The sequence below is a fragment of the Rosa chinensis genome, chromosome 1, assembly GCF_002994745.2.
Source record: "Rosa chinensis cultivar Old Blush chromosome 1, RchiOBHm-V2, whole genome shotgun sequence".
Lineage (NCBI taxonomy): Eukaryota > Viridiplantae > Streptophyta > Magnoliopsida > Rosales > Rosaceae > Rosa > Rosa chinensis.
In genome coordinates this window covers 11,673,517-11,692,698 of record NC_037088.1, presented here as the reverse complement: position 1 = coordinate 11,692,698, position 19,182 = coordinate 11,673,517, and the positions used below count along the sequence as shown (strand labels likewise).

General features: G+C 36.0%; 1 long non-coding RNA gene across 2 annotated transcripts; it reads left to right on the top strand.

Annotated features, from left to right (window-relative positions):
- Positions 1-13,697: 13,697 nt before the first annotated feature.
- LOC121050690 lies at positions 13,698-17,331 on the top strand. Of its 2 annotated transcripts, none has more exons than XR_005803574.1 (5): positions 13,698-14,054; positions 14,151-14,270; positions 14,959-15,521; positions 16,206-16,333; positions 16,900-17,331. It is a non-coding gene; the product is annotated as an uncharacterized LOC121050690 (long non-coding RNA). The 2 variants fall into 2 exon arrangements; XR_005803573.1 differs by having other exon boundaries at positions 16,193-16,333.
- The last annotated feature ends 1,851 nt before the right edge of the window (positions 17,332-19,182 follow it).

The window sequence follows — 19,182 nt, the reverse complement described above, 5'->3', positions numbered from 1 at the left end:
AAGATAAAATACCACATCCATATGAATGAAATCCAATTACAATTCCTATAGTTGATTATCTATGTCATGAGAAAGAAGTTGACTATGTGAAACGTTAATAAGCAAACGATTTCCCATAGTTTACTTTCCTTTAATATTTAATCTAAGTGAAAGCACCTAAATTAAACTTATTGAACATGAAATCATAGTCTAGAAAGCTAGCTAATCAAGAACACATTCAACGCATGAAGAACAAAGAAATGATGTCAACCAAAGTGCACAACTTAGTATGAGAAAGTTCATCTATTTGCAATCCTCCTTAATTAATTTTGACTTTTGTCCAGAGCCTTTACTACATATGAAATAGGTTCACAAAACTATTAGGTGAATTGTTGACCTAAATCTAGCATCAATTACATGCATATATCCTAAGTAGGCCACCAAAGAACATAAACATGCAAAAGTTTTCTGTAATCCAAAATCAATCAAGCAATCTCACATAAGCAACATAGAATCAACATATAGAATTCACAACTTTATTTCAAAACATATAAACGGGGTTTAAACTTTGCCTTTAACGTCATGTTAACTAGAATTCATAACTTTACGAATCAAACAAAGGAAAACAAAAGAAAGTATGAAATACACAGTGAAAAAATGAATGACAAAGCCTTGAGACGAAAAACTTGAAGATCCTTGAAAGTAAGCAATCTTTTAGGAACGACACAAGAGTGGATGGCGGCTAGGAACTTGATGTATTGCATGACTTCTTCTCCTCCTTGATTGAGACGCAGAGCTTCTAAAGACTAGAGAATGGAGAGAATTTTTGGTGTGTAGAATTATGGGAGAAGTGGTGTGTAAAATGTCCAAGGGATGGTGCTATATATAGGGAACGTCAAAGCCTTCATGAATCTTCTATTAATTTCCAAGGAATTATCTGGTTGCTCTATACAACTTCAACCAATTAAATAATGCCACATAAGCCCTGCTGTGTCATCCAACCAATCAAAAACCTCCAAAATAAAGTCCATAATCCTTCAAAATATATTATTGCCGAATTTTCCAAGAATTTATCTGATTTTTCTCTTCATTTTTCGGCCAAGGAAATAGGAATGAATCTAGACTTGTTTTGGACCTTTCTGCTTGTTGCAATCCCTTGAAATTCTCCAGGAATGTATCTGGACATATTTTTAGTCCCAAAACGTCACTTTTTATACCCCCTTACATATCTCACGGCAAAAACAATTATTTCACTTAAAATTCACTCCTTTTGTGTCCAAGAAACCCTAGTATACTTAGGTCTCTTTATTTGCCGCAATATCCCAAGTTTTCTAGAACATTCTTGAGCTATCTTGAAGCCACATGGTCTCCTAATGCTCTTAGGTTTCCTAACCACATCAGGACTCCTCATGTCTTCAGGACTTCTATTCAGACCAGGATTTCTTGACTGGACCAGGAAAACTTCATTTCTTCATTTTAGCTCATTTCAGCATCCTTGTGCCTTGCCTTTGTCATCTCCAACGTCTCACATCCTTCTCATGTGTCTTTAAGCTCATTTCCTTGTCATTTTCTCCGATGTATCTAGAAAATAGAAACTAAATTAAAATTGATTTCTTTAAGGAAATAACTAAGTAAACTATGAGGAAATAACTATTAAAACATCGCATTAAAATGCTCCTATCATCAATCTTTCTCCTACTCTGCCAAAAGGTACCCAATCCCTCTTTCTCTTCTTTCCTGATTTAGATTTTGTGCTGGTTCTGATTGTTAATGTTGGTATTCTCTCCCCTTTATGGTTGATATTGAGTGGATGTGTGAAATTTTCAGGGTTTGTTGATGTATAAAAGCATTGGATTGATTGAATTTGAGGGTAGTGTTCTTGGTAGTTGTCATGGTTCTATGACTTCTATATATTATCTTGTGCTTCTTCCAAAGAAAGACAAGTATATTGTCTTGTTCTTATTGATATAAGTTAGCAGAGCGAACAATGAAATATTTTCTCTACATTATATGCATCTTGTCTATTTTATTTTCTTCTTTAGTTTAGCAAGTATAGAAGATATTGGCACATTGAAAAGATATCAATTTTACGAAATTGCATGCCCTCCTTAATTAATCATAACATGATGCATTAAGTTCCTTATTTCAAAAAAGAGATTGCATGATGCATATGAGAAACTCAAACGGAGAGGTATCCCACTAGCATTAAAGCAAGTGAATTACAGTTTTATATACAGGGTAGCAGAGGAGAATGGAGTTAAGGCTACTTGTGATGAACTTGCGATCACTTTGATTGCCTATTCACCTATTGCTTAAAGTACACTGTGAATTTTTGATGTTTTGCATTCACTATTATCATTTTTACTCAATGTGTCAAGAAGTTATATCTTCTCAGTTCACAGGATTCAAGACCCTCTCTGCATAAGCTTTAAAAAATTTGACACTAGTACAATATATTATTTATATCAACTAGTGAGGATATAAACTCAAAAGAAAAAAAATTAAAAAATCATTGATGTTAAGAAGACAAGCTTGTTGATGATAGTCTGCTTTTCGGCAGAGCTACTCGGGAAGAGTTCACACAAATCCAGTCTATTCTCTCTACTTATGAGTTAGCTTCGGGGCAGAAGGTTAACTATACTAAGAGCAGTGTGGTGTTCAGTAAGAAAGTTTGTGGTGCTCTATAGCGTCAGTTGTCTGATTCCTTGGGTTCAAGATTGTGCCTAAGCATGAGAAGTATTTGGGTCTTCCAACTTATTTGGGTAGGAATAAAATTGAGCCTTTTGCTTTTATCAAGGAAAGGCTTAGTAAGAAGCTGGTTGGTTGGCAGGGTAAATTACTCAGTGGAGCAGGTAAGGACCTTCTTATTAGGGTTATTGCTCAATCGCTGCCTACATACACTATGAATTGCTTTATGCTTCCACAATATTTTTGTGATTCACTTCATCAGTTATGTGCTCTGTTCTGGTGGGGTAGTAAGGCTGAGAATAGGAAGATTCATTGGCTTTCTTGGGCTAAACTTTGCCAACCTAAGGACACAGGTGGGATGGGGTTCAGAGATCTACATGCACACAATATTGCTCTATTTGCTAAATAGGGATGACGCTTATTAAGCAATCTCACTTCGTTGGTAGCTAGATTGTATGGTGCCAAATACTTTTCGCAGGGTGATATCTGGAGTAGTGTTCTTACATCATCTCCTTCTGCATGTTGGCGCGGCATTTACTCTTCTCTTCCACTACTTCGAAGCGGTATAAGGTGGCAAGTGGGGAATGGAGCGAGTATTCATGCTTGGGATGATCCGTGGATTCCTAGACCTGTTACTTTTGGCCTGTTATTCGTATGGGTGGGGGGCCTCTTTGGGTAAAGGATTATATGGTTTCCGGGCTCTCTTGGAATGTTGACTTGGTGCGAGAGTGGTTTGATCAGTGTGATGCAGAGTTAATCTTGGCTATTTTGGATGGTTGTTTCTTTTGTAATGCTGCGGAGGAGACGATTATGCATTTCAGTTGTGAATGTCCTTTTGTGAAGGACTTCTTGAATTATTTTCCTTCATTGGGTATAGTGCAGACGTTGCATATGGTGCATGGTTTTGTACGTGATTGGTTGGTTTTGTGTTTGGGGAATCTAACTAAAACGGATGCTTCCTTATTCTTGATATTGGTCTGGTTTGTGTGGAAGGAGAGAAATAAAAGGCTTTGGAATGGTAGGTTTGCATCCCTTGATCGCTAGCTTTTCAGGTTACTTCTTTTTATTATCTTCATAGGTCAGTTCAAGCTCCTTCACACCGGGTTATGGGGAGAGGGAATTCACAGTGGACTCCACCTTCCCCGGGTTGGCTTAAGGCTAATTGTGTTAGGATATATGATGCTTCAAGCCATTCTGGTGGTATTGGGGTTGTGCTTAAAGATAGTTCTGGCTCAATAGTAGGCGATGTTTGCTCTAAGGTGAGAGGGGTGTCAAATCTGCCAACTGTTGAAGTTTTGGCTTGCGAGATGCATGCAATTTGGTGGACAGATTTGGTGTTGCTCCAGTTGCCTTTGAGTCTGATTATTAGCACGTTGTGACTACCATTAACTCACAAGGTGTGAATACTTCTTTGTTGGGTAGAGTTTATGAAGATATTTTCACTATGCTGGGGAGCCTTCATGGCTCTTATTTCTGCTACATTAGTTGGACTGCAAATAAGATTGCCAACATGCTAGCTAGATTTGCATTAGGTTCTGATTTTGATATGTATTGGAGTGGGTTTGTCCCCACAGAAATCAGTGGCTTGATAGCCACTTTGTGTACAAACTGATTGACTTCTTCAATATATACTTTGACGTCTTCTCCTCAAAAAAAAAAAAAAAAAAAACTTGCTCACTTTTTGATATCAGCTTATTGATTAATGAGCATTTACTTTCAAACAGTTTTTATAACTTTAGTACAATGATCTTATGTCCTTTCCTGGTACTACTGTGAGAACTTTATTCATACACTTAAAACTTCACCATCATCTTCCTAGTATACACCTACAAAGTGTGAAGAAAATGAAGTTATCTCTCTTGTGCATTCCTGTGCTTTGTCTCTTGTGAACATCTTATTGGTTTGGCTTATGGTTGAATCCAACAATCGGTGGATAAGTGGTAATCTTGCAAGGTAAATATCTTAACTTAGTCATCTGACCAATAGACGTGAGTCATTTGAAAGTTGATCAAATAAGCCAGAGATAGGACCAGCCATTTGCTTTATATAGCTAGCTTCCTGGACACCTCATTTATATAATGTGGTTCTTTGTATTTCTTTCTTTTTTGTGGCCAAGAGATTATTGTATATATGCCTTTATTTAAAACTAGATTATATCGTAATGTTATAGGTCACTCTTTTGGCAGAAATGTTAATCTTTCTAGGTAATGAAACTGATTTGTATAAACAAATATAATTTTCTAGGTAGTGTGAACTAGCAATAATTGCAAATGTGTCAAGGTTTCCTTTTCATAACTTAACTCATAATGTTTACTATCCCCGCCTTATGTAGTAGGCACTTGGGTTATTATTTAGAAGTAATGGTGTCCAGATGTGTAAACTATGTGCCTCGATGCAGGTTCATCATGATATTCCTATATAACTTCTGTAAAAGTTGTTGTAATGCCAAAAAAGCTCTCATGCTGTTCCTAGGCGAACTCAGATTTTTTGTTTCATCTGCTTTAACAGATGAAATGCAATGATGACTTGTTTTCTTTTTATTGAAGTACATAGCACAAACTGATAAGCATTTTACGATCAAGGGCTTTTGCATTATTATTTTTTTATATGATTTCCCCAGTTTATCAGTCTCGAGTGTACGTAAACTATTTGATTGACTTGTGTCAATCTACTTTTTATAAGAGCTTTAATATTTGATCATGATGCTCTCAATACCTTGACAGTTTATTAATTGCATCTACTTTTCTTTCCTTACAGTGATTTTGCTTACAGCTATCTTAGTGGTACAATACCAAAGGAATAGGCTTCAAGCTTGTAGTGATTTTGCTTACAACTATCTTGGGAGATCGAGCAAATTGTATTCTTTTTTATTATCATGTAAAGCTCATGAAACTTGAAAGCTTGTTAAGCTAATGAAATAGATATAGGCACTTGGGCAAGGTTAATTCCTGTGTAAATGTTAGGATGAATACTGCTGTTGGAATGAAATGGTTTTTGGAATCAAAGATGTGTTGTTCAATTATACAGAATGTATGTCTTCTCTTTTATCTCAAACAATTTAATACCAATTGCAAACCATTGTCTAACAAATGAACATAAAGAAAAAAGAAAGAAAAAACTGTTGTCTGAAACAATGACACACAATAGCTCTAATAGTTTTCCTGTTGTCTTGTTCGAAGTCAGTCAATAGTATTAAGTTACATTGTTGATGTACAAGCTTCCTTCATACAACAGTTTGCTTACAAAACAATGTTCTCTAATTGTTCTTTACAGGTCACGTTCTTCCAAGATCTACCAACTGAAATTGCTTTGCACAAGAGTTAAAGTACCAATTGCTGTTCTTCTTCTTGGTATTCAGACAATAGACAGGATAGTAGCTGATGTTACTAAACTTTATCAGACTACAGTTTTGTGGTATTGTCTGATTCATGTATCAGACGGCATTGAGATAGACAATAACAGCCCCTATAATCAGACGACAGTGAAAACTGTTGTCTGATTGAAAAATTGGTGTAGTGTTTTCACTGTCGTCTGATTGAAAAATTGGTGTAGTGCAAGAACACTTACGTTAACTCAAAACTAAAACCCACATGCCAAAACTTCAACTAAACAATCAAACTAAAGTAACGTTTTAAAACATTTAAAACCCCAATAATCCAAAATCATCCTCTATTGATCTCAACCGAATTGTCACCTCAGTGACCTTTCAAAATCATTGAAACCTCAACAACTAGTTCTCGAAAAATGTAAAGCACTCATAATTAAATCAAGTAAAAAGTAATCTCTGCATATGAGTTAGTTCAAGAGATCACATCAAAAGCACATCAAGCAAATCATAGTAATCCCTGTATGTAAGTTAGTTTAGGAGATCAAATCAATAGAAGTCATAGTAATCCTTGCATATCCTTTAGTTCAAGAGATTACATTAAAACCAATCAATTCAAAAAATAGTAATCTTTGCATATAATTTAGTTTAGGAGATTACGAAAGAAAACAAGCAATTTATTAATAAAATAAACTAGAAGGAAACAATACACGTTGATATACTGATAACACAAATCACCACAATGTTAATCTTAACATTAATCACTCAACAATAATTCGCATCTCTTATACAACAATCATCATACAATTTATCACCACATTGGTACTACTATATCGAATATCACCACTTTGGTACTACCGTATTGATTATCACCACTATGGTACTACTGTATCGATTATCACCACTCTGGTACTACAACATAAATTATCACCATACTAGTTCTGCCATATTGGTTCTGCCACACAGGTCCTACTACATCACACTCTATTTATATAATCACACAACTCAAGATGCAATCTCAAATCTCAATATCACAATAAAATTGATCGCCTCAAAATACTGTTTATTTCCTTATCTCCAACAACCTCAAAATCATCTCGCAACCCAATAGTAATCAAATCATGCAAAACAATGTTTTCACTTCACCAAACAACTCCAACTATATTTCACAATCTACTCAAACCGAAAATCATTTGTAACAAATCCTTGTTTTTACTTACCCATGAACCGTTGACGATCAAGTTCATATATTTCAAAACAAGTATTTATTTGCAACAAATATGATTTTACAGCTAACAATTAATCCTACCAAAACTATCACATAACTAATTTATCACCCAAAACAATGTGAGATTTATTCATCTCCATATCCTACTGCGTCTTCATACACAAACCAAGACAAGCACAAAATCATGACAATACTCCCAAATCAACATTATCAAGCACCTAATCACATTAAGGTCACACTCAATATAACACAAAGCACACAATTGTTTTAAAGTTCGAAACACAAGAACTATAAACTGAAAGATACGTCAATCGAGACGAAACCCCATCGGAGACCACCTAAGGCCTCCAAACACTTCTGAGATCAAACCACCCAAATAAGAGGATGATCTAACGGTCGGATCCTCACGGATAGAAAACAGAACGAATCGACACCGTAAATAATCCAACTCAACCAAAAAGTCGAGCAAACACAAAAGTTACATACCCTCATGTTTGTATCAACGAATGGAGGCTAACGGAGCAAAGAACTTCTCCTGATGAGGCTAAACACGCCGCAACAAGTGGTTGTGAATGAAGCCTATGTGCTACCGGGCTGACTTCAAAACTAGGAAGATCAGCTCCACCAAACTTGAAGATCACAACACCATGAACAACTTTCATAATTGGCACTAAGGCCGATTCGACCTAGACCGAGCCAGATCAAGCCTGAAAAATCTCCACCGTTAAACTTCAAACTGTGATTTCTTGCTCCACACATTGAATCGATCTTCAAGGCTACCATGGATGGAAAGAGGAAGAAGAGAGCTTCAAAACCTGACCAATTTCATGTCCCGCTGAGGCTAGAGGAGAGAAATCGCTCCAGGTAGGTATCACCTCCACTTCCGCCATTTGATCAGCCATCTCCGATGCGAGTTGGTGGAAGCCGGTGGCTGGGGGAAGGAGAGAATGAAAGTCTGAGTCGTTTGGCGCCGGTTTCACCGCCGGAAGGCAGAGTTCTAGCTGGGTCGGGTCGCCGGTTCGAAGTCGGGTCTTTTGGGTGAGAGAGAATGGTTTCTGAAATTTTTCGGAAAGTTTCCAAATGAGGAAACGGAAAATAAATTTATGATCTTTTCCTAATTATACCAAAATTTCCAAAAATAGAAATAACTTCCACTGACCATAACTTCTTCAAATAAACTCTGATTTTCGTGTGCTGCATGTCCACAAACTCATATCGATGCACTCTATAATTTTTGTAAAGGAAGTTTTCAGAGAAACTCAACGAATAAAAATTCAACCCTTTGACCCCTTGAAAATAAAACGTTTTGAGAATTGATCCATCCGAAACATTTTCACTCCACGCCCGAACTACATAATCGTACTAACAACCCACTTAATAATCTCCAGAAAATCATCATAAATTAATAATCAATTTTCGAGGTATTACATCTTGGCAAAAACAGGCATGTTAGATTGTTGTTGAATTGATACGCCAATTGAGCAAAACCACAAACTGGCAAAATACCCTGATCAGGTTCCAACTGATAAACCTCGATACCAAGTTGGTGGGATGTCTGATTTACTTATCACACACTAGACTTGATGTAGTTTATGCAATTAGTGTTGTGAGTCAGTTTATGCACAATCCAAGTGAAAGACACATGGAAGCTGTTGTGAGGATCTTGAGGTATTTGAAGTTTGCACCAGGAAAGGGCTTAATGTTCTATAAACATCAACACCTTAATGTTAGTGGGTATACAGATGCAGATTGGACTGGTTGTATCACAATCAGAAAGTCTACATCTGGCTACTTTACCCTTGTAGGAGGAAACCTTGTTACCTAAAAGTCCAAGAAACAGAAGGTTGTTGCATGATCAAGTGCTGAAGCTGAATATCGAGGTATGGCACATAGAGTGTGTGAACTCTTGTGGTTACATAATCTACCCCGTGATTTGGGCTTTAAGCCCAAGTCTGCTATGGAGCTATATTGTGACAACAAAGTTGCAATTGAAATGCCCCAACTTAAGGGGGAGTGCTGACATGTGAGTCATTATTAGTTGACGTGTGAGTAATTAGGAAAATATGTGTATTTAGTAGTTATCTTATAGAAATTAGTTTCATGTATAGGATTGTACTAACGTAGTACAAGTGTAGTACAATAAGGATATATATACCTCTTACACAGTTGTGAATAATATCGAAGCATTCTCACTCACAAATATTTCCTTTTTTTTCCATCTTGACTTATAGTTTTTTTTTTTTTTAATTTTTTTTATATATATGATTGATTGATTTATTGTGGTGCCCTCATCAGACTGGTTCTCAATGTAATCACACGCCCATTCCTATTCAAGGCCAACCATTATTTATAATTTCTTTGCTAGTAACTAATTGTATGTCAAATGCTTGTGCTCATAATTTAGCTTAGTGGGTATGCTTCAATTTGCATGTTGGAGTCAATTATATTGTAAATCAAAGTCATGAGGAACTTTTATGTTTCCTAATTCATTCACCATGTATTGGTGGCTTTTTTTTGGATAGAAAAAGTTCAGGTAAGAGGGAGGCTTCAAGTTCAGGTAAGAGAGAGGCTTCCCTACTCTACCAGGGCCAGGGCAAACCTATAACCTTAACCCAGCAGGACTTACGAAACTAGCCAGTGTCCCAGCCCAGTCCATTAATATGGAATTATGTAGGACATTTTCTAGATTATCCACAAACAAAGGATAGTCGGCAGCGGGATTCGAAATTGGATGGGGGCTCCAACACAAGGCCGTCCTTACCAACTAAACCAATCTTTGTTGGCTTTCCCTAAAACTTTATCTCTCTATTCAAATTTGTTATATATATATATATAAATTCACCAGCCCATATGTAGAAACACTTAAACATAGAAGTTGTTGTCTTACGCTTGATGTGATGAGTTCTTTAATCTCTTTGAGGACCAAATTTCCATTATCTTAAATAATTGGCAGAAATTTAATTACAATGTACTTAGATGCAAAATTATAGCACTCTTAAACACACCATTAAAAATATATGTCTTTTACGGTTCAAGCATTTACATCGTGTTTTTATACGCCGTAAATACACATTTACGGTGCACATTGTGGACCGTAATTTTGGTGCATTGTTCTTGATATTAAAGCTATTGGGTTTCCTCTTTAAATAAGTAAAAAAGCTATTGGGTTTCCATGATTGTGTATGAAAATTATTCGTGTTTATCCTAACATGTTCTATCAGATAGGGAATTGCATGCACATCTAGCTGAAAAACCATTATAGATTGCTTTATAGAAATCTATGGAAATGGAGGTTACATACGTAATCAATCTGAAATTTATGAAGCTAGCTAGCAAGCTCAGTTAAAGTAACATGGTTGTGTCAGGTACATATGCATTAGTTTTCGTATAAATTATAGGCAAACGAGGTTTATCTAAAGTGCTATAGTGCAGCCTAGCTAGGGGAGAGTGCCTAGTTCAATTCAATTCTTAATTAACCTGACTGAGAAGCCAAACATATATGCATGCATTTTAGTGTTCATATTTATATGATACACCAATTGGATCATTTACGATTCTTTTCTTTTTATCTATTAACAAATTAAGTTCTCTTGCTTTGTTTAGAAAAAGAAAAGTCTTAATTCAGAGAATCTTCTATGTAGTTTGTAATGCATAGGTGTATTGGCATTGCACTCATATGCCATTGGGTAATCCAAAAACAAGATTGGTTTTTCTCTCTTTCATATTGCATTCATAATGGTGTACGTATAATCTTTTTTGTTTTGTTTATTTTTTTTTGGCTCCAAGGGTTTTGAGGGATTGTACGTGCTAGCTATTCAAGGTTTTTTCTTTTTCTTTTTTCTAATGGGAGAATACAAACAAGAGGCTATAAAGAGTCACTCCTACAACAACTCAAACCTAAAAGATCAAAATACAAAGCATTGAAACTGACAAATGCATAGATGAACTCGAGGCAGCAAGATCAGTGTGCTATGTCCCAAGTTTGTTTATTTGCACTCAATTAGAGTTTTAGTTTTTAATTGTGCTATTGTTGCTTAATTCATTAGGGCTTATAAATATATCATTTGTGTTGTTGCCAAAAAAAAAAAAAAATTATGTCTATGCATGTTGTTTATGTAATCGATCCATGAGGTTCAATCAGACTCCAACAAATAATTACTTTGAGTGCTTCTTTTTGGTAATGATAAGTATTGATGTGCGAGATTCTCAATCTCAGAATCTTTGTATTGCGTGCAGTCTGTTCAAAACACACTAGCTTAGCTGCATATATACAAAAGAAATTAGGCTAGGTATCACTTAGCATTGCCTGCTCGATCATTATTGAGGTGTAGTTTTTCAATGGTGCACGACCAACCATCATCAAAAATTGACTGCGCCAAAACCACATGTAGTTTGATCTGATTGACATTCGTTTCTCACATCGACCATGCATGTGTGTTGTTTATCGAGTATATCTAGAATTCTAGATGCTGATACTTCAACCTGAGGTAGTCTATATGCTGATACTATCATGGAATTTTGAAGATCGATGAATTTGGTGCTATTGGAAAATATGGAGCGGAGCCACTACGAAGAAGTTTCGAGGGTTACAAAGGAAACTTCGAGCTCATATTGGTCATGGGTTGAGAATAGGAATTGAAATCTATCAAAGTGATTGAGTGCATGCATGCACGCATACATAATCGATAGGCTTTTCGAAACTTCATAATTACAAAGGGTGGTTCTAGTTGGACCTCCAAATTTGCTATTTGGACCTCTCATACTTAGTACACTTCTAATTTACTTTTTAGAATACTTGAAAATCTAAGTAGACCTCCTTATTTTTACCAAAACACCTTTGAACATGAGATACAACAATCTGTTACTCTACTTTTTATTTGTATCTTCAACCATGAGATAAAAAATGAATCAAAATCACATGATATTGCCAACAAAGGTTGGTTCAGTTGGTAAGGACGGTCTTGTGTTGGAGCCCCCATCCACGTTCGAATCCCACAACCGACTATCCTTTGTTGGTGGGTAATCTGGAAAATGTTCTGCATAATTCCATACAAATGGGTTAAGCTGGGACATTGGCCAGTTTTGTAAGTCCTGTTGGGTTAAGGTCGTAGGTTTTCCCTGGCCTTGGTAGTGTAGGGAAGCCTCCCTCTTACCTGAACTTTTATGTACCCAAAAAAAAAAAAATCACATGATATTGCTCTCTTATGAGTAGGTCTCTCCTCCACCAAAATTAATCAGAGGGTTGGCTCTCAATCTTGATGTTGCTAGAATCCCTTTGAAGTTGCTAAAAGAAGGATTTCAAGGTTTTGGGTTGGAAGATCGAGTAATAACTATATCATACTATTCAATAAATTTAGTTTAAGGAAATTTCAAATCAGATTTTTTTTTGGGATTAAGTATGGACTTTATTAATACTGGCATGAAGGTAATAACCAATGACCAAAATATCGAGTTTCGAGGAAATTTCGATGGTCCCGAAAATGAAAATTTCGACTGAAATATCGATCATATATCAATTTCGAAAAATAATTAAGAAAAATGATGGAAATTTGAAGAAAAATATGGAAATTTTATGTGAAACTTTTGGATATGTTTGTTTTATCAATTGACTACTATATATGAAAAGAAAACCTTGAATAAATATTATTATATAGTAATTTGTAATAATTTAAGATGAAACAGTAAATGCTGAATCGCCGACAACCACTATGCCAATAATGCCTTCAGACGACACACTTCAGACGACAGAATTCTTGTTTTCTGTTGTCTGAATGTTTTAAACTTCTTCAGACAACATATAAATTAATTCTGTTGTTTGAATAGCATGAGAATCCATACTATTTCAGTTTTTTCATCTTTTTTGTAAGTTGAAAAATTCAGACAACAGATAACTGTCGTTTGAAAAAACTGATAAATTCTCGTTAAAGGTTGAAAATTAGGACAACATTTATATGTTGTCTGAGTAGACAGAAAAATAATTTCCCCCAGTCTGACCAAAAATAAAATTTTGGCACAACTACACTTATCCATCCTTTTTGCCCTAAGACCCCGTGTTTTTCCCACACTTAACTGAATTTTTCATAAACTCAGCTTTCTTCCATCGCGCCTAGATCTCTCGACCTAGAGGTTCATTCCATAGAAACTCAAATCGATTCATTCATGTCTCAATCGACCTAGAGGTACTTCCTGAGCTGGGTTTTTGGAGAGAGAAGAGTTTTCTCAACCTCTCTCCGAGCTTGTGGCTCTCGTCGCTGTTGGTGGAGTTCTTCAACTTGAAGAAGGAACGAGCCCAAAGAATTCATTCACTGTTGTTCATAGGTAAGCCTCTTTCTTCGTCAATCTTAGTGTTTCGACTTTGGTTTGTTTTGGGTTTTAGGGTTTTCTTGGATATTGATTTGGGGTTTTTGCTAAGGGTTTAGAAATGGATTTGGGAATGGCCGGTTTGTTCTTGAATTCGATTTGGGTGTTTTATGGGTATAGGTTTTCATTAAAATTTGCTGAAAATTTGATTTGGGGATGGTTTGTTCTTTTAGCATCGATCTCAGCATCTCTCTCACTCACTATCGCTCTCACTCTTACTAGATACACTCTCAGTGGGCTCTCTCCCTCGGTCGCGAATCGCTTTAATCTTCAACCTCCAACTCTCTCTCCCCCTCTCTCTTGTAAGTTCTTCGTACTGCAGGACAAGATTCAATTCTTCAAATTTTCTGATTGAACAAAAAAGAAATTGGGTTTTTTGATATTGATGTTTGATTGGGTTTTGATTGGCACCTGTACAACCACCACCGTCTCTGGAGGCAACAGTTGACCAATTTTTTCAAAACCCAAGCAGAGGTACAAAACTAGTAAGGGTTTCTACGGTTTAGGATTTCAATTTCATTAGTTAAAATGTGGTATGTAACTGAAATTTGTGTTGTGGTGTATAGGAAGTTGCTTGGGACTTCGAGGAAAACATTGTAGACCGACATTGTGAACTTTGCTGGAAGGCTTTAATTTGACTCTGGAAGATGTTAAAGTTCAGTACAATGGGCCTTTTGTGTTGTCTAGATTGTAAGTTTCAATTGAGTTTTAATTTGTCTAGTTATTAGTAATGCATGTAGATGCAACAAGTCTTGTGAAGAGCATAATTTGTTGACTGTTAGGGGCTTTAGGGATGGCTCGAATACTTTAGTTCATTTTAGTTTATTACAAAAATAGTATATATATGAATGTAATTGTTTGTTTGATCGTTGGGTATGAATGTTGTTGTTGTCATTAGTTGATTCTCATCTTTTCTGCATTTGAGAAATTGATGAGATTAAACTAAGCTATATCTATTAGTTGACTGTCATCTTTTCTAAGTATTGAAAAAGGGAATTTGTGTGTGTGCTTGTATATTATTGTTATTATGCAGCGGTGACCCTTATTAGCTTGTGTGTGCGCGTTTGTATATTATTGTATATTATTGTCCATTCTAGTATCCCACTTCCATTCTTTTGATGCATGAAGAGGGTAAGGTGCAGATTGGGTTTTCTGTAGGCTTCTCCATATCATATTAGTCGGACAGTAATGAACTTTAACATGTGGTATCTAACTGAAATTATAGTGGTGTACATAAAGATAAGATATATTTTTATGTTAGGAGAATGCCTTTTCTCCAGTGTAGGAATGTTTTATTCTTAAGATTGAATTTATTGTAATAGAATACCTGCATTGAAAGTTCTCCTAATGGTATGTTTATGTGTTAACAAATGTGTAGGATACAAATAGAAAAGCTTATGCCTGTGTAGTGAGGCAGTATTCCGGTGCTGAAAACAGAAAGGTTCACCAAGTTGTTGATCCAAGAAGTCATGGAAATGTGCTAACTTCCCGAAGAAAGATAAGTTTGAATCCTTAGCTCCTTCTTGAAGAAAGAACAATTAGCTGGAATTCTGCAGAAACTGCCCTGCAGCACAGCTCTTTTTGGTTTTTTTTTACCCTACTTACTGATCTTCAAATATCCTGAAATTTTGACATGTTTCTGTTCTGTTAGTTAGCAAAAGATCTGGAAAGTTTCATCTTATTCTGAAGCAACCTGATTTTTCGGTGATTTTTCCAAATTTGGTCTGCATTTGGGAAAATTACAGCATTTTGAATGTATCTTCTGATTATCTGTTGGGATTTGAACTGTTATTTGAATCATTTAACCTCTGGTTCTTATCTCGAGATTCATGTGGGTTTATGGAAAATGGAAATAAAGTTGAAGTCTTTGTTCATAAGAAGCAGAACTCAGATGAGGTTGTCAAAAGTGGTAGCTCTTCACAAAACCAATACTTAAGTAAGGTAGTCTTGCTCTTTACCATGGTGGAATAGAAAGATATTCATTTCACAATTTGTGGTTCCGAATTGGATTTCAACGTTGTATTGAAAAGTAGTAATGAACAATTTCTCACATTTGGCAAAATTTACTTGTTCAGATTTCAGGTTCTTTTGAGTCAGTAATATGTTTGGTACTTGGTATCTGATGCTTTGATTTTATTGAGATATAGTTGTGCCACTCATATGTTTTTAATGAAAACGATTGTTTAATGGACTAGGTGCTGTATAAGGTTAACTTCTACGAGTTCAGGATATGGAACAAAAAGCTGCAATAGCATATGATCTAGCTACAACAGAAAACGAAAATTTGCCAAGTCCTCCTCCAGTCATCACCTTTGTTTGGTTTTACGTTCATTATTTCAGTTCTTGGAGAAATTGTCATATATATCTTTTGTTTAGCATTTTACTAAATTTGAATTGATGCTTATTTTGCAGTCAGTAATATGGAAGAAAGAACTTCAGGAAACGACGAAAAAGATAAGAGAAAGATACTTGTTTTCTATATGAATTTATGTTCAGTTTGGTGATTTTTTTTCTTTGTTCCTACTCTTTGGACTGAAATCGTAACATCAATGATTGTTAGCAAACCTTTAACTTTGCCTGTGGCTCAAATTTATATATTTTCACTGGTTTAGTGTTGTTATGCAGTATGCAAGGATATCCATGGGGTAACTTGGGTTGATGACAAAAAGGCAACAAATGTAGAAGCTACATACACAGGACTAATGGGTCTAAAGAGGCAAAAGTCTGTGATCCTACTTGGTGGCCTTGCAAAGGTGATAAGTTGCTAAATGCTGCTTTATAAGATGTTCAGTTGCCTTTGTTTCTTTTACTTTGCATGGAAAACTTAGAGAATATATAAGCTATTGCATTTACACAATGACCAGTGAGAAATAAAATATAGGAAAATATTTGTGCTGCTTTGTCAAATCCTCCTCTAAGAAGGCACTGTATAACTTTGTATGGGTTATTGGTGCTCCACACCACTATTAGTATTAATTGAACTTGGATAGTTCAAGATAAATTATCCATCACACTTCAGGTACTTTTCTATAATCCAAGAAGTCATGGAAATGCTAATAACTACGTTACAATTATGGTCATTTGAATTTCTAGGATAAAACTAATTTACCAAAACCTACAAGCTTAGCCTTCTATTATAAACTTGTGATAGTTTACTGCTTTAGCATCAAAGTTCTTGTGTTTGATCTGTATGGCGTCAAGGGTTATGTTGTTTATTACTTATTGTTAAATCCAAGAAAAATGACTGCTTAGTAAGATTATTTATAGCATGAAGATTTGTAAGAGTATGATAGATTTTGGATTGCTCTTTGTTATGAAGATTTGTGTTCTTTGCGATCTTTGAAACCTTTGAGGAAGGTAGCTAATGAAAGCGTTGCAACTTTGTGGGGGAGAGGATGAATGCTGATGCAGCTTTGGTCTTTGCCTACTACAAAGAGCTGTCACTGACCCAACATTTATCTTTTTCGCAATGGTACGAAGGATATCAAGTGATAAGAAGTGGCACAGCTAGCTGCACACATATTGCATTGGCATTGGAGTAATATTACTCTATAATTATTTGCTTTTGGGTTAGAAGTAGTCTAGTTTTGCATGGTGTTTTCTTAAATTAGGTTCTGAATTGGCTTCAAGCTTTTTGACTTTGATGATATATATATAACAAGCCTTTTGTATTGTTCCAAAATGAATGATGTCCATATGGATAACAACCAATGCAAGATTACAACATAGGTTGTCTCACCATGAAAATGAACAACTAAATCGTACCAAAATCTGTTGTTTCTTGTTCTATCAAACAACAGAAGTAACAAGTTATCTATATTTCAAATGTGCTTCAAACAACAGAAGAGTGAGTTTCTAACCTCAATCAAACTACACAAGTACATGATTTCATATAGTTATATTGTCTATCAGACAACATAAATACTTAAAACAGTGGTTGGAATACAAGACAAAAGACATAAAAATAAACTCTTAAAACTATTTAGACGACAGATGAGTTATAATTTACCCAATTTTAAGTGAATTTCAAACAACAATCAAATGTCTTTGAAAATGCATTCAGACAACAGATTGTTAAACAAGCCTTTATTTTGGTAACTTCAGACAACATATAAATGTGTTCTTATTACATGTCAGACAACAGCAGTTTTATTAAAACTGTAGTAATAAAACTGCTGTTTGTAGTTCATTTGAACAACATTAATCTGTCGTTGTATGTGATTATTAACGACAGAAAGTCCCAAATCCTTCAGTGTTGGGTTGTTCAGACGACAGAGCCTTGCAAAACTTCTGTTGTCTGAGTGAGGAAGAGACGACGGAGGATATATGTCGTCTGATGCCATAAGAGACGGCAGCTGGATACACAACAGATAATTTCCATATCAGACGACAGATCTTATCTGTCGTCTGAAGGGTTTATTGGCAGAGTGAACTCTGAAATTTTTTGAAGTAAACATCTAATTTTAAATTTAATTTTTTTTTTTTTTTTTTTATAGCTGGAAACTCAATGGGAGGCTTGGCCATCATGCCTTATATACATTATCTGTATATATCATACATTACACCTTGAATTACATGAGTAACTTAGAACAACGTAGAAGACCTATGAGATACAAAATCTTCACTATCTTCATCATCTCTATTTGTAGAGTCTTGAGTGTACGTATTGTGAAGATCTATGAGGTACAAAATCTTCACTATCTGCAGTGTGATGCCCCGGAAATTCAGATTTATTTTTCAAGGATTTTCCGTAATTAAATTTTGTGATTATCGGACTGTTTCGTGGATCGTTGACGGAGCGGAAGTGTTTCGGACGAATTATTAGTCGAAGAATATGATTTTAGGGGGGGGGGGTGCAAGGCTTGAATTTTTATTCTTTTGGTATCCCCGAAAAATTCCTTCACAAAAGTCTTAGAGCGAGTTGATACGAGTTCGTGGATATATGGAACGCGGAAATCGGAGTTCGTATGAGAAAGTTATGTGTGTTTGAAAATTTGGAAAGTTTTATATATAAGGGTTGCTGTTTTGGGAAATTTCCATTTTTATTTTTGGAAAGTTTCAAATCCTCCATTCTCTCTCTTTAGCGCGTTTGACCCGACCGGGATCCGGGCGATCCGACCAGACTTTTCCGGCGACCTCTAACGGCAGGACCTGGACAGACCGACTCGCCTCCTTGTTCTGGTCCTCCTGGTGGTGGCCTCTAGTATCGATTCTCGGTCACGGTGGTGCAGCAACGCGGCGAACTCGAGTGTAGTAGGACCCGGTCGGAAATCCTAGTTCCGGCAACGTCACGGCTTCAAGTTTTCTGGGTTGAGTTCGTAGAAGCCTCCTTGGTCGATCTGTGGTGTTTGTTTTGATCGATTCACGTTGGAATCGGATCAACTCAAGGTGAACAATTCACGGCGGCTTGTGGTGGCGATAGGTGGTGATCTAGGCTGTGTTGGCTTGAACCCTAGGTATTAAAGTTGATTTATTTGGTGTTCTTGACATTTTGGACGGTTAGATTAATCTAGTTTTGAGTTTTGGCCAGTGGTGGTTGTGCCACCAACTGTGGTGGCGTTTTGGAGGCCTTCCGGCCATGCATTGGATAGTTTCTAGTATT